The sequence below is a fragment of the Aegilops tauschii genome, chromosome 5 (genome assembly GCF_002575655.3).
Source record: "Aegilops tauschii subsp. strangulata cultivar AL8/78 chromosome 5, Aet v6.0, whole genome shotgun sequence".
In the NCBI taxonomy this organism is placed as follows: Eukaryota; Viridiplantae; Streptophyta; class Magnoliopsida; order Poales; family Poaceae; genus Aegilops; species Aegilops tauschii.
This window is the reverse complement of record NC_053039.3, coordinates 79,003,642-79,020,691: the sequence shown is the minus strand read 5'-3', so window position 1 is coordinate 79,020,691 and position 17,050 is coordinate 79,003,642. Positions and strand designations below refer to the sequence as shown.

At 46.8% G+C, this 17,050-nt stretch overlaps 1 long non-coding RNA gene across 1 annotated transcript; it reads right to left on the bottom strand.

The window, feature by feature from the left end:
- Window positions 1-13,490: 13,490 nt before the first annotated feature.
- LOC109779461 (uncharacterized) lies at window positions 13,491-16,556 on the bottom strand. The gene is made up of 2 exons (XR_012184181.1): window positions 16,293-16,556; window positions 13,491-16,003 (listed from the first exon to the last, which is right to left on the bottom strand). It is a non-coding gene; the product is annotated as an uncharacterized lncRNA (long non-coding RNA).
- Window positions 16,557-17,050: the final 494 nt, after the last annotated feature.

The following is a 17,050-nucleotide window of genomic DNA, read 5'->3' as shown; positions in this document are numbered from 1 at the left end:
ATAAATCACTTACAGAACGTAGCAACTCAGGATAGATTTGTCGAGCTCGCGCAGATTGAACAGCTGGAACAATTCACTCATATGAACTTGTACAGAGTACCGTTTGGTGTGATGCTCCTCTGTAACATCCGCATCAACATATTCTTTGTCGGCCCATGTTATGAATTGCTTGTACCAACGTAGCAGATTTCGCATTTGTGGTGGTAGACTCTTTTCCCGCGCAGGCTCGACGAGAGGCCCATTCCGCACATATTGTAATGCTATCTCACATACTGGCGCATCCTCAAGGCCTAAGAAAGCACGAAGAGTCAAACCCATCTCGGACGCTTGTTTCATGGCACTCGCTACAGTCAATCCAACTGCTGCCGCAGCTGCTATGATCTCGGCGTCCTCTTCAGGACCGGCTTTCACTATGAGCGGGGGGGGGGGGGGGGTCGATTGTTTATTCTGCATCCCGAGCTGGTCAACTTGTTTCTCGCTTTTTTTACTTTCTTATTTCTCCTCCTTCAATATTTTTGCTTGCCTACGAAGTTCATGTCCATAGTCGTCAGGCATATTCAGCTCGGCTTGGGACGGTGTCGTCAAAAAATCCTTAGCCCACTTCTTTTGCTTCTCAGTGAATACTTGCTTGGGCTCAGGCTCTTTTATCGCCTTCGTATCCGCCTTCCATTTCTCATAATGATCAGACGCGGCCAATTTGGTTTCAGCTTCACTAAGTTCCCAAGGCCTTGGGAGGAGAGGCTTCAGTGATGGCTCCGGTACCCTTGTGGTCTTAGGTACATAAGGGTCCGGGTTAATAGTCCAGGAGCGGGTTTCCTTGCTGTCCGCCTGCTTCTGCTTCTTCGCCGGAGGTGGATTGGGGGCGTCGTACCCGCCGGAGGAGGATTGGGGGGCGTCGTACCCGCCGGAGGAGGATTGGGGGGCGGCGGCTGCTTACCCGCCGGAGGTTGTGGATCAGGGGACGGCGTCGAATGGCGTGAAGGAGGTGTAGGTGAACCACCACGACCACCACCACCGCCACCACCACCACCATCGGAGGGGGGTGGACTTGTTAGCCTTGGCGCCTCGCCTGGAAATACTATGTACTTCTTTTTCCATAGAATGATCTGGCGCTTGACATCTCCAAGTCTTCTCTCCCCTTCGGGTGTAGCTTTGTCAATCTCCAGGTCCTCAAACTCTTGGACTATGTCTTCCACCGTGACACGAGCATAGCCATATGCAATGGGGTTGTTGTGGTGGAGTGCTCCAGGTGTACAAGGTAAAGCACTGCCGGTAGCTACCTTCGTGGAAACGTTCCCCACGGGATAATGCAGATCACATTCTTTCATCTGCTTTACATCATCCACGGGGTAGTGAGGCTCTGGTGCACGAATCTCGATCATGGGTGCATTAGCACCAGGCGGGGCATCCGTGGAAGCCACGCTGCTTCTCCGCTGCTGGCTTCCGCGGTCCGCTTCATGATCTTCATGCGGCCCTGCAGCCGATTTTTCTTTTACTAGTTCATGCACGGTCTGCTTCAACTCATGGAGTTCCGATGCAAACTTCGCCAAAAGATCTGCATCCCGGTCCGTCTTTCTCTTACGGCTTCTGTAACAGTATGGGTCATTGTCCTGGGAAAACCCTACTTTCCACGGAATTCTGCCTTTGCCTCGTACACGTCCTCCGTGTTCATCATTCCCGAGGGCTGTTGTCAGTGCGTCTTTCTCTCTGTTGAACTTGATCAAGCCCTCTTGAGCTTGGGTCATTGCGTCAATAAGGGCTTGGGTGGGAGCAAACTTTTTCTTCCAGTGAACACACACCCCTGTCTCCGGGTCTAGCGATCCCCCATGCCCGTACCACCAGCTTTTGGCCCTTGGGTCCCATCCCTCTGTACCTAGAGGGATTCCTCGCACCCTCAGGTCCTCCTCCATCTTCTGCCACTTAGGCTCCGAAAGGCGGTATCCTCCTGGCCCCATAATATGATGGAACTTTTTCTTACTCGCATTATCCTTATTTTTTTCCGATATTTCCTTGAAATGCTCTGATTTCTTTTGCCTCACAAATTCTGGCCAATCATCTTTCAGCTTCTCATGTTGTCCATTGAAATCCGGAGTCTTGCCCTTGTTGACATAGTCACGGGTTAAATTTTTCTTGAAGTTCCGGAATGCTTCGCCCATCTTCTGAAGAGCGAACTCTTTAACTAGCCTCCTCCTCTCACATCCACCGGAACCTCGTTACCGAATTCATCGACTTTGTTGTATTCCAGAGGTAGAATGAAATGTTCCATAAGCTTTCTCCAGCAATCCTTTTTCGTTCTCTTGTCGACAAAACTGAAACCAAGACGTGCCTTCTTTGGCTCCTTCCATTCCTGGACGGTGATCGGGACGTTGTCTCTAACAACGACTCCGCATTGGTTGATAAACTTTGAGGTGTGCTGTAGGGGCTTGCCGGTTTCACTGACAAAATCAATGGCATATGTTTCTCCTGTTTTCATCGCCTTGGATTTGCCACGCTTTGTCGTATTCGATCCGGCCGAGGGCTAAAAAAAGAAAGAGAGTCGCGCGCGTTAATACATATGTATTCACATTTCAGTAAGTTTGTATCACGAGAGGCTCAATGTATATATATACCTCGCCGGAGGTGGTTGCTACTTGCAATTCGAGATCGTCGTTTGTTGACGGTTGACCTCCGTCGACAATGTCCGTTCCTTCACCTTCTTGATCATTGACAATGTCTGTTCCACCGTCAAGGTTCAGAAAAGAAGAGACTACATCCTCTTCTTGCTCATATTCTGAGCCCGGCACATAAGGAATCTCGTTGTTTATGATGCCCATTAAATAACGTTCAGCCTCCGGATCCCTAAGCGGCTCGGCTCTATCGTCCGCCATATGTCACTCCTGCATGTATTAAAAATTAATTAAGTATAAAGGAATTAAAAAATAAGATTAAGGGGACATAGAGGAGGAGCAGCGACGGTTGAATGATTAAGAGCTATTAAAAAATAAAATTGATGTTTTTTCGTCAAATTTATACAATTATTCCCAAATAAATTTCCTTTTCTTTTTCCTCTCTGCTCTCTCTTTCCTTTTCTTTTTCCTTTTCAGTTTTTTATTGAGCACTAATTTGCATAGAAGTTTTTGTTTGAGCAATGCCAAGTATTTTGTTTTTCCTTTTCTTTTTCCTTTTCTTTTTCCTCCGACGCCGCTCAAATTTAATGATTTATACAATTATTCCCAAATAAATTTCCTTTTCTTTTTCCTTTTCTTTTTCCTCTCTGCTCTCTCTTTCCTTTTCTTTTTCCTTTTCTTTTTCCTTTTCTTTTTCCTCTCTGCTCAAGTTTTTGTTTGAGGAGGACGGCAGGCGGCGGCGGGCGGCGGAGGACGGCAGGCGGCGGCGGGAGGCGGAGGACGGCAGGCAGGCGGCGGAGGACGGCAAGGCGCGCATCCAGTACGCGGCGACGAGGAGGACGGCAGGCGGCGGAGGACGGTAGGCGGCGCAGGGGGAAGGGGAGCGGAGCTCACTGGGGGGGCGGCGGCGGCAGCGCGCAGGGGCAGGGGCAGCGGTGGCAGCGGCGCGCAGGGCAGGGCAGGGGCGGCGGCGGCAGTGCAGGGCAAGGGCGGCGGCGTAGGGCAGGGGAAGTGGGGGCAGAGCTCACTGGGGGCGGCGGAGCTCACTGGGGGCAGGGCGTCGGCGTCGGGGCAGGGCGTCGGCGTCGATCGGCGTCGGGGCAGTAGCCTGGCGGCGTCGGCGTCGATCGGCGTCGGGGCAGGGCGTCGGCGTCGAGAGGAGAATGGGAGGTGGGGGAAAATTTACTAAGTGTTGTATATATAGACAGAGCATTAGTCCCGGTTGGGGACACCAACCGCGACTAAAGGTACCCTTTAGTCGCGGTTGGTGTCCCCAACCGGGACTAAAGGTTCTTTCGCGCCGCTTTCGTTCCCGCGCGGAAAGAGCCTTTAGTCGCGGTTCGTGTCACGAACCGCGACTAAAGGTCCTTTTTCATATACTTTTCATTTTAAAATCTTAAAAATAGAAATAATATATCAAAAAATTCAAAAAAATAAAACTAATTCATTTGAAAATCTTAAAAATACAAATAATATATCAAAAAATTCAGAAAAATAAATCTAATTCATTTTAAAATCTTAAAAATAGAAATAATGTATCAAAAAATTCAAAAAAATAAAACCAATTCATTTGAAAATCTTAAAAATACAAATAATATATCAAAAAATTCAGAAAAATAAAACTAATTCATTTTAAAATCTTAAAAATAGAAATAATATATCAAAAAATTCAAAAAAATAAAACTAATTCATTTGAAAATCTTAAAAATACAAATAATATATCAAAAAATTCAGAAAAATAAAACTAATTCATTTTAAAATCTTAAAAATAGAAATAATATATCAAAAAATTCAAAAAAATAAAACTAATTCATTTTAAAATCTTAAAAATACAAATAATATATAAAAAATCAAGAAAAATAAAACTAATTCATTTTAAAAATTCAGACCGATTGTTTTGTTCTACATCCTCGATCCCTTGAAGGTTTGACAAAAGGTTTGATAGATCATTCAGTTCATCGACCAAATACAAATCATCCGGATTCGCCATCGTACGTTTTAATTCACATGATCCATTCAACAAAGTTTGGTACAATAAATTATTACACATCAATTCTTCCCTTGTGTCCCTGCTTGCTTACGATTGTGCCGTATCCATGGAGCATCCTCATCATTTAACTTAATGCTTGGGTCAGTGTTCACTTTGAAGGGCGGAATTTCACCAAACATATTATAATCTTCTGACATGTCTGTCTTGTCCTCCACTCCCACGATGTTTCTTTTCCCTGAAAGAACAATGTGGCGCTTTGGATCATCGCATGATGTACTGATCGTTTTCTTATCTTTCCGTTTCGTCGTTTTGCTACTCATGTCCTTCAAATAAAAAACCTGAGCGACATCTTTGGCAAGGACGAATGGTTCGTCAAGGTAACCAAGATTGTTGAAATCCACCATTGTCATTCCGTATTGCTCGTCCACCTTTACCCCACCTCCTGTTAGCTTGAACCATTTGCACCGGAACAAAGGGACCTTAAAGGAGGGTCCATAGTAAAGTTCCCATATCTCCTCTATGTAACCATAATATGTGACCTTTTGCCCATTCTCGGTTGCTGCATCAAAGCGGACACCACTATTTTGGTTGGTGCTCTTTTTATCTTGGGCGATGGTGTAAAATGTATTCCCATTTATCTCGTACCCTTGGAAAGTCGTTATAGTCGAAGATGGTGTCTTGGCCAACATGTACAGCTGATCTCCAACATCATTGTCATTCATTAAATGTTTTCGCAACCAACTGCCGAAAGTCTCCATGTGGGCCTTTCTAATCCAGGATTCAGGCTTCCCCGGGTTGTCCGAGCGTAAAATATTCTTGTGTTGCTCGAAGTACGGAGCCACCAAGCTGGAATTTTGCAGAACTGTGTGGTGTGCTTCAGTCATAGAATGACCGTCCATACATATCGTTGATTTCCTTCCGATCGTGTCTTTTCCACTTAGTCTCCCCTCGTGCCGCGATTGAGGAATACCAATCGGCTTAAGGTCAGGAACATAGTCAATACAGAACTCAATTACCTCCTCATTTCCATAGCCCTTGACGATGCTTCCTTCTGGCCTAGCACGGTTACGAACATATTTCTTTAATACTCCCATGAACCTCTCAAAGGGGAACATATTGTGTAGAAATACAGGACCGAGAATGGAAATCTCTTCGACTAGGTGGAGCAGGAGGTGCGTCATAATATCGAAGAAGGATGGTGGGAACACCAACTCGAAACTGACAAGGCGTTGGACCACATCATTCTGTAACCGTGGTAGATCTTCTGGATTGATTACCTTCTGAGAGATTGCATTGAGGAATGCACATAGCTTCACAATGGCTACTCGAACATTTTCCGGTAGGAGCCCCCTCAAAGCAATCGGAAGCAATTGCGTCATAATCACGTGGCAGTCGTGAGACTTCAGGTTTAGGAACTTTTTGTCCGCCATGTTTATTATTCCCTTTATATTCGACGAGAAGCCAGACGGGACCTTCATACTGCTCAGGCATTCAAAAAAATGACCTTCTCTTCTTTGGTAAGAGCGTAGCTGGCACGACCTTGAAACCATTCCGGATGCCGGTTGGCTGGGTCTTTCAAAAGTTGCTGGTCCTGCCGTGCTTCCTTTGTATCATTTGTCTTCCCATACACGCCCAAGAAGCTTAGCAGGTTCACGCAAATATTCTTCGTAACATGCATCACGTCGATTGCAGAGCGGACATCTAGGACTTTCCAATATTCTAGCTCCCAAAATATAGATTTCTTCTTCCACATGGGTGCGTGCCCGTCAACTCCCCGCGGAACTGATTGTCCGCCAGGACCCTTTCCAAAGATGACTTTCAAATCCTTGACCATATCAAATATCTCAGCACCAGTACATTCCGCAGGCTTCGGCCGGTGATCTGCCTTGCCGTTGAAATGCTTGCCTTTCTTTCTTACGTTATGATTTCGGGGAAGAAATCGACGATGACCCAGGTACACGTTCTTCTTACAATTACCCAAATGTACACTTTCAGTCTCATGTAAGCAGTGCGTGCATGCATTGTATCCCTTATTTGTCTGTCCCGAAAGGTTACTGAGAGCAGGCCAATCGTTGATGGTTACAAAAAGCAACGCTCGTAGGTCAAATTCCTCTTCTTTGTGCTCATCCCAGACACGTACACCAGGTCTGCCCCACAACTGTAAAAGTTCATCAACTAATGGCCTTAGGTACACATCGATGTCGTTCCCGGGTTGCTTTGGACCTTGGATGAGCACTGGCATCATAATGAACTTCCGCTTCATGCACAACCAAGGAGGAAGGTTGTAGATGCATAGAGTCACGGACCAGGTGCTATGGCTGGAGCTCAGCTCGCCAAAAGGATTCATGCCATCAGTACTTAGACCAAATCTTATGTTCCTTGCGTCAGCTGCAAAATCTTTGAACACTCTGTCGATCTTTCTCCATTGCGTTCCATCAGCGGTGTGTCTCAACTCCCCGTCGGACTTATGGTCCTCTTTGTGCCATCGCAACGACTTGGCATGCTTTTTGTTCCTGAACAAACGTTTCAACCGTGGTATTATAGGAGCATACCACATCACCTTGGCGGGAACCCTCTTCCTGGGTTTCTCGCCGTCAACATCGTCACCAGGGTCATCGCCTCTGATCTTATAACGCAATGCAGTGCATATAGGGCATTCATTCAAATTCTCGTATTCACCGCGGTAGAGGATGCAGTCGTTAATGCATGCATGTATCTTCAGAACCTCTAAACCTAGAGGGCAGACAACCTTCTTTGCTTCGTACGTACTGGCGGGCAACTCGTTATTCTTCAGAAACATATTCTTCAACATTTTCAGCAAATTTTCAAATGATGAGTCAGCTACACCTTCCTGTGCCTTCCATTTTAGCAAATCCAGTGTGCAGCCCAGCTTTTTCAGATTATTATCGCATCCTGGGTACAACGACTTTTTGTGATCCTCTAACATGCGATCCAAATTCTCCCTCTCCTTGTCAGTTTCGCAGCGTCTCCATGCATCAGCAATGGTCCGACCAAGATCATCAGCGGGCTCATCATGTGCCTCTTCTTCACCTTCACCTAACCCTTCCCCACCTTTAGCATCATCCTCCATGAAAGTATCACCGAAATGATCATGATAGTTGTCATCGATATCATCCCCTTCTTCATCTTCTTCCATTCTAACCCCTCTTTCTCCATGCTTGGTCCAACAATTATAGCTTCGCATGAAACCGTGCCGAAGCAGGTGCATGTGAACGTCTCTTGAGGAGGAGTAACCCTTCTGATTCTTACAGACAGCACATGGACAGATAATAAAACCTCGCTGCTTGTCCGCATTTGCCACTACGAGGAAATATTTCAAACCCGTAGTGAACTCGCCGGAGAGTCGGGGACCGTACATCCATTGCCCATTCATCTGCATTATTATTATATAAAGTATATAATTAACCATCATGCATTTGTTAAACTAACTAGCTATAAATAATACAAATTAAATAATGAACTACACACATGCATATTTTATCAATGACACATGAAAGGTTCAAGTTGCTAACCGCGATCGCGGAGGAAAAATAAATGAGAAAGCTCAAGTGTGGCTCGGACACTTCATATCATGTTTGTTTCATGCTCTCGGGCATTTCATCGAACACCTTGTGTGCATAGGAGGAACCAAAAGCAAACCCACCACCCCCCTTCTGAATTGTGGCTAAGTGAAGTGAGCTGAGTCCTATATATAGGGATGGGCCTTTAGTCCCGGTTGGCCTGGCCAACCGCAACTAAAGGCCTTCGGGCCAGCCTGAGGACCTTTAGTCCCGGTTGGCCAGGCCAACCGGGACTAAAGCCCCTCCCGTCCGCCAGCTGTCGACCGAGCGCGCTGGGCCCAGATAGTTGGTCACGGGTCTCCTCCCGAACCGCGACTAAAGACCCCTTTGGTCGCGGTTCGATTATTTTAGGGACTAATGGGGGCGTATGGAAGCCTCTTTTTCTACTAGTGAGTATTGATTGCTGCCCCAATATGTACCCCACAACTATTTGAAAAAATCAAGTTTGAGCATTAGTTTGGACCTGACTCGGAGTCTAATCGGTGAACAGGACGATAAAGTAGCATGTCATCATATTAAGCGATGCATAACGTAAGCAGACACGAAAGACTGCGACCTCTCTTGCGGACCCATGTAGTCCTCAAGGTCATCTGCTCAGTTTATGATGGTAATGCAGTTGTCGTGGCTGCCGGCGGCGGGGAAGAAGATCTGAGGCGGCGAAAGATAGTATGGAGGGCGGATCCCTGCTGTGGTGAACCCTTCCATCGTTGGAGCACCTGAGCTGGGGTGGAACACAACGCAGCAGGAGCGGGATAAACCACACAAGGTTTCCTTTGACACATATCTGTAACAGAAGTAATTGTGTAAGGGCTTGTTTAAATTTGAGGATTCTAACAATGCAAGGATAGGAAATACACAGGAATAGGATAGGAATGCACGTGCAAAACAGAGAATTTAAAAACACTGGATTTCTGCCAATCTGGGTGTTTGGTTCACAGGAATTGGAAGATCACATGATGCAAAGAAGCATGGTGAGATTAAGTCAAACCACAAGAAAATGTACAATTATAATGCTATTATGCTACTATCACTTAGTCTTATTCTTCATGAATAGGAATTTGAAAAGGAGGGCCAAGTGGATATTAAAATTCCTACGGTTTTTGTTTGAAAGAGACACTAAAGGAACAAATCCTATAGTTTTCCTTTGCTCCATTCCTTTGAACCAAATGCATTAATAGTAGTACCATAGGAAACTTTCAAATTCCTATGTTTTCCTTCACTTTTCCTTTCAACCACTGGCGATTCTAGTAGGCAGGCTTGAACAGGGAAAATCCTACACTCAAAAAATGTTTTTGTGCTACTTCTACTACTTTGGGCCCAGGCCACTGCCCTACTAGCTCAACTCCCAGGCCCATCTACAAATGCACAGCACGAACGCACACAAATAAATAATGATGGCGTTCAAGAGAGTCGATCATGGATTGCTAAGTTGCCTGGTACCTCACTGCTTGTCATATACTAGGAGAAACTAATCGTATTTCACGTTACTACGTGAGCTAAGTGGACAATATATATAATATGTAGAGTAAAAAAGTGATGTAACAAGTGTACAGCCTCTTCGGCGAAGCCATGTCGATCTCAGCGTGATTGGGTTGGTCGTTGAGGATGCTCCGGCTGATTTGGCTGTCGGACGAGGGGAAGATCTTAGGCGTCTGGAGATGGAGCCGGGGGTACTGCTCCGCTGTGATGGAGGGTTCCGTCGTTGGAGTAGCAGAAAAGCAGCAACAGCAGCAGCGCCCGAAGCAGTAGTACGTGTGAGCGCTGGGGCAGCTGGTCGTGTATCAGCATCTCGGGTAGCAGCTGCAGGAGCTCAAGCGAAAGCAGGATCTGCTGCTCGTGCAGCAACAGCGCGCGCAAGAGTAGAGTAGCAGCGCAAGCTAGAGCAAGACCGAGAGCAGCAGCACAAGCAAGAGCAAGAGAGAGAGCAGCGGCGCGAGCAAGAGCAAGACCAACAACAAACCAGGTAGGGGGTAGAGAGGAAGAGCAGAGCAGCGGCGCGAGAGAGAGCCAAAGCAGCAGCAACTCCTACCGATGTGGACGTTGCCGCCGAGGGAGCGACGGCGTGGAGGCAGTGGCTGGCGACGCCACCGTGGATGGAGCCGCGCCATGTCGGCTCGGGACTGAGCGCCGACAGCACCGTGAGATCGAATCAAGAAGAAAATGTGGCGATTAGTGTAGAGCCTCTTTGGTGGCGCCGATTAGGCCTCGGCTTCATCCGAGGAATCGGTGATGATGCTGCACTTCCGGTGGTGTAGGTGAAGACAACGGTGTGGGAATGGAGGTGGCGCGAAAGACGAGGGGAATGTTGGGGTAGCTCCTTGGAGGTGGATGACGGGGTGGCTGAACCGGCGGGACGACGAGATCGATGACGGATCCTCATCCGGTGCGGTGGATGAGGGACGCTGAGGTATTGTTGTGGACGACGTCGTCAGGGAAGAGGCTCCAGCTGGGTAGCGGACGGAGGAGGGTGTGGGGCTTCGCGGGTTTTCGTGGCCTCGGTGTACGAATGGGTGGGCGGGTGGGATGGGAGGGGAGAACCATGGCTTAGGGACGCGCTTGTCCTACATGTGGGGTAAGTTACAAAACTAACCCCACCGATTTAAGGTAGGCGGTTCTTTCGGTTCAGGGGTATCACGGGCATTTCACGTGTCGGGATTTCGCAGGAGGTGGGAGTTTTCGCGGTCGTTGTAATTTTGGGATAGCAAGGCACGGGTTGAGATGGAGGGAGTTTTCGGAGCACAACGAGACAAAAATATATCTTAAAATTTCGGGGTAGCAAGGTGCGGGTTGAAGAGGCGGGAGTTTCGCAGCACGATAGGCAGAGATGCTAGCTTGAAATTTTGGCATAGCAAGACGCATCTTGAAATTTCGGGAGAACAAGCTTAACATGTACAAAACAAAAGACAATTCGCACCTCATCACTAGAGAGAGCCATCTCCCGTTTTACTATATTACTAGCAATGCATTCAAATACAACAACAACAACAACAACAACAACAACAACAACAACAACAACAACAACAACAACAACAACAACAACAACAACAACAACAACAAAAAATAAAAAATCGGGACAACAAACATAACGTGTACAGAACCAAATAAATTTGCACTTCCCTCAACAATAAAAAACAATTCGTGTTGTCTAGCATATGGACTAAATTTAAGTACATTTTCCCTGTTTGAATGGGATTGTACTCGGGTTAGTTATACAACCATCTAAATATTATCTTCACAACACATGACATGAATAGAGGTGTCGGCGTCCTGGGAACGGGGGTGCCCAGACTTGCCTGCCTGCGGCCCGTGGCGTGGCCCCATCAACGGCCTGGTACGACCTAGCTTCAGCAGCAACAACTCAAGACCCTCGCGAGGCGGATGACGCCAAGACCTCCCTGGGGGCTGCCTCGCTAGGCTGGCTCCCGAGGAGCGGAGATATCTATGCAGGGCACACCTCGCGATGTTCACATGACATGAGCCATGACGACCAAGGCCGGGCGGGCGCCAGCGGGCGTAGTGTACCAGTTTCCCCTTTGGTGCTAAGGAGGCAAGCACAGGCGCGGAGTCCCGAGGCATCAAGCAAATGTTGCCATTCCGGTGCAACGAGACCAAGACTGCCAGGACGGCAGGATGGAGGTCATCATGGAGCCCACTGCAGCGTCACCACCAGAGCCTTTGGCAGGCGAAGACTACTTTTGTCAGGATAGCTTGTACTAGTTGTCTCCCTTCAAAATTGGCCGTTGTGGAATCCCTTCCTGCCTACATTTGGGAAGAGGACCAAGGCCGCTATAAGTAGGACCTAGCCACCACCGTAGATAGGGACGGATCATTCAGATCATCCTCACACCCACCAGCTCATCGAGCCCAAGAACACCTCACCTCCTGAGGTTGTTCAACCACTGTACTAGTTGATCCTTAGCCCCTCGAGGCAACCCACCACAAAGCTGGAGTAGGGTATTACACCGCAAGGTGGCCCGAACCAGGATAAACCCCCGTGTCTCTTGTTCTTTGGGTTTGTCGAGCTAGGCCGTGGGATCATTTATCGGGCAGACTGGGGAGAGAGAGTTCTTCGTGCGCACCCCAGAGTACGAACCTCTCAAGGGTCTGCGGAACCCCGAATCTGACATTTGGTGCGCCCGGTAGGGGTGTGCCGAAGCCTCTCCTCCGTCGATCGACTCGCCGCCACTTCACCGTCTCCATGGCTGATGCTCGTCGAACCCGTGCTGAGCGTCGAGCCGCTCTAGCGCGCGCGTCGCCCAGACAGTGCCCGTCGGCGGGCCTCCCCGTCGTTCTCCATCACCTGCCGCCAACGCCGTCACCGGCCCGGCGGGAATCGAGTAGCAAGCTTCGTCACTCTGCCCCTCTGTGCGGAGGGACGGATGCACCGTCACCCCGTCGCTGACTCCAGCCGGCTCATCATCCCACGCTCGCCGCGGGCCCGCGGACGTGCAGGCTGCGCTGCTGATGGCACGTGAGCTCCTGCGCTACCGCCCCGTCGACAACCTCTACAAGGACTGGCTCGACTGCATCGCCGAGCTCGTCAGCGCCGCCGGGGGCTCTCCTGCAACATCCCTCTCACTGCCTCGCCTGCCTCCCGCTGCGGGCGACGTAGCCCATGGAGCGCCTCTGCCACCTCCCCATCAAGATGTCATCCTCGGACCGAGATGCACGGCCCTGCGGCGTGACCCACCGCGCGGGGCACCCGCGTGTGAAGAAGAAAGTTGCCAGGAGGTCCAGCGGCCGCGAGCTGATGCTCCCGCTCTCCCTGCACCACCACGTCAAGACCGCGCGCCACCTGCGGCGGCGACGCAGGGTACCAAGACTAGGCTCCACCTCCGCGATGAGCTACAACAAAACCTGTCAGTAGAGACGTCAAATTACATTGCTACTGACGTGGTATTTTATCTCTAGACAATTGTAGAGTCGTTTTAGTAAAGCGTCCTTCGAGCGTCTCCATACGGACCGTCTCAAAGATTTAGACACGCTTGATGGCGTGTCTACATGACATGAGACGCTATATAGGGACGCTCAAAAGCGTGTCTACATGACTTGAGACGCTACGTATGCACGCTCAAAAATGTGTCTAAACAAATATATACGTTCTGCTAGACATGCCCGTATGACGTCGTACATTGTCGTATTTCATCATTTTGAATTGGATTGTTGTATCATGCCCTGATGCACATGCAGGTCATCAAATAATATAGTTATGTAGGCATTATTCAACATCATCGTTGCATTGCAATCATCATATTCTCATAATTAACTAAAAAAGTTTCTCATAATCACAGCCGCAAAACAAGAAGCAATGTGCAAGCCATTACAAATATTTTTATCAAAAAGGGTATTGATACTTTACAAGTGAACTGTACGTTCATACAATAATGTGTATGTCACTAGAAAATAAACTTCTAATTTAATTCTGGCTATCTGAAAGTTAAAACCAATTTGAAAATAAAATGGAAATTCTCTGTCGAAATCTATCTAAAAATTCTATAGCTAGTTTGGTACATCAGCTTGACGGCTTTCGCAGCTTTTTCGCAGTTTTTAGGGACATGGCTTCAAGAAAAATGTGAAGATTTCCCTTGCACATTTCAAGATTATTTCCGATATAAAACCTGTTATAATCTGTCCATATAATTAGTTTTGTCCTCTAAATCCTGCAATAAAAGCACATTAGCACCAGAAAAGGTGAAGGGAAATATAGAGAAGCAGAGCTAGATAATTTTAAATAAGAAATATACAATGATTTCAAAAAGAATACTTATAATTTATTTGTTTCTTCTCTATAGAACTAAGATTTCTTAGGATTGACTGGTTATGCTTGTCGACACTAGTAATCTTCGGTCCAATAGAAACTCTAAACTAGTGGGGATGACACAACAAATTTAGTTTGAGCCAGCTGATCTAGAGATAATCCAGCTTATCTTTCAAACAGATGACGACTACATTGTTCTGAACCCTCTTTGTCAGCAGAAAAGGTTGGAACATGGATAAATCACACATCTTGTATTGGTCCCACATTGATTGCTCTTATAAAAATGTATTCTTTTCACTTACAAAAGATCATCTGCTGAACATTTCCATAATGTTAAATCCTCGAATATCTGCAAACAGTAAGAAAACATTGTCTCTTGTGATAGTGTCAATGCAATACAAAACTTAGTAGCTGTTGTGCTGACAGAAAGAAATCACACTGAGTTATAGCCCACATCGATTTGACAATATTATAATCTGTATAAAAATGACCAGTTAATGTGCGGACAGAGAAAAAATATTGTATGTCATTTGGTTAAAGCCCACATTAGTTTGATATTATTACAATCTGTATAAAATTGAATAGCTAAACTGCTGTCAGAAAGAAATTACAATGTTTTGTTTGGTTATAGCCCACATAAAATTGACAGAATTATAATCTGTTGTCACAAAGGTAACACAGAGAAACTTTGATCACCATGGTTATAGATCACATAAATTTGATAGAATTATAAAGACTACCAAATCTAGTCTTTATATACACTCTCGAAGATATCAGAAGTATATTATACTCTTATGGGCCATGGTAACAAAATAAATGTTCCACCATTGGATGTTGCACAAAACAAGTGGACAATGGTACGGAGGGTGAGGTATAATGTGTAGAAGTATTAATATTCTTGTACTAGATCCTCCGTGATATGTACAAAAACATGAACCCCATCATTCATTCTGATACATAACAAGGTGAACTCACCAACACCCAAAATTATAGCTCTGACCAATCGCTCATAGGAGTTGTACTCATTGAAGAAGGAAAAAATATTTGGGGGCAAACACAAATTGACAACAAAAAAATAAATTGAAAGGAGGATCATGGGGTACCACTGTACCAGGCACCTTCCATGGGAGAGGATGGACACACGGTTGCACCTCCGCTACCTCCTTGAACATCTAGCCTGCCAGCGCATGAAGGAATCAATCTATGGCTGCAAGGTAGTGGTATCGGCTGCATCTTCCAATGGGGGGGGGGGGGGGGGGGGGGACTTTGGTTCGTAGCGAGCGGCATCACCCAGATGTCCGGGAAGTATTGACGTCGGAAGTTATCCCTGTCGGGAGCCATGGATGCGCCTGATCTGGGGAGAGAGATACAACATTTTTTTTCTGTTTCTTTGAGGGGTTCGGTATAGGGCAGTTGTGTCTAACAAGGCGTTGATGTGGTCAATTTGTTGATTCAACAGTGAGCCGCATCCTCCATTGTTAGATACTAACATGCATTTCCCTATGCCCCAGCTTAGTTTGTGTAAAATCAGAAGGTTTCAAGGCTATATCAGATAGGTTGTCGAACCACAATTTGCCTGACCAGGTGTACTGGATCAAACTGAGCGGAAAACTATATCTAGTTTGGATCTTTTTCAAAATGTACATAACTTAGCTTGTTTTGATCTTACTCATGCCTAATTAAGATGCATAGCCGCTTCCCAAAATGGTACAATTAAGACAAATATTGAGCATCTACCGAGCTAAAGTAAGCAAAAATCCATGAAAAAAATCTGCACTAGCCATTAGTGGTGGACCAAAAAATATGCCTTGTCAGTCGCACGAAGTCATGTGAAGCCAGAACTAATAAAGTAAAAAACCACATTGATATGTCATTTTGCTTTGTAAGTACTAGGCCAAAGTGATGCTAGTATCTGGAAGCTAAAACTATACATCATCAAACAATGAACGTATGAATCATGTTGGAATTGCAAATTAAATTGGAACTCTCCCATAGAGAGTAAATGCAGTCTACTTAATGGCCAGTCATTCGATCCTGCACCTGATTAATGTATTCGCTCCTTCTCCCCCTAAAAAGGAACAAACGAAATTAGATCTGATGGAGTAAGTTGCAGAGTGAGATGCAAAATAGATATTTCGTCAAGCTGCAGGCCACACCACCAAAGAGATTTACTTCATGAGATCTGATGCATCAGGATCGGGGACCAGTTATGTGATTGATACAGCTGGTCGATCCAAATTTTGAAATTCGGTTGAGAACCAACCAATCGAGATAGAGGCGTGGGATGTGTCAACTAAGAAGCTGCGTTGATTGATTTAATTCAAAAACTGTAGAGGAGATGGGATTCGAGGGAGCACCTTCTTGACATTCCGGATCCCATCTTTGCGGGACGGTGTAGCAATGAGAGTTTGGAGGGGCGCGGCGTGGCAACGGCGAGGACACCGACGGCCGACGGGGCTCCCACTCGCGAGGATGCCGACATAGGAGAACGGGAAGTCGCCGGCCGAGGGTGGAGTTGGCGCCGGAGGGCAGAGCCAGGCCGAGAACTGCCGCGGGGGATAGGCTTTGGTGGCGGCGCAGATTGAGATTTTTGTGGGAGGTAGAAACTGGAAAGACGGGGCATGGGAGGATTATACGGAGTATGCTAGCAAAATAAAATCCGAAAAGCCGCGGGAAGTATTTAAGCGGTAAAATAATGAATTTGCGAGCACCAGATATTTCGCAGGCATAACTAATCGTCTCAAAAATTGTCTCTAAGATAATTAAAAATATAAATTCATTATATAAATGCATTATTCTAAAAATAAGATTGGGATGCTTATGTAAACGTCTCAGGAAGCGTCTTTAGCTTGCTAGTGTCCTGGGCATAGAGACGAATATAAATAGCGTCCCATAAAAAACGACCTTACACGGTTGTTTTGTTGTAGTCCAGTGACCACCGCAGGCTGCCGCGCCTTCATTCCTGAGCTGCGCAGCATCGTCTGGTCGGGCAAGTTCAAGCCTGACCTGCCTCCATGCTACGACAGCAACCCCGACCCTGCAGAGTTCCTGCAGCTCTACGAGCTGAGCATCGAGGCGGCTAGCGGCGGCGAGAAGGTCATGGCGAATTGGTTTC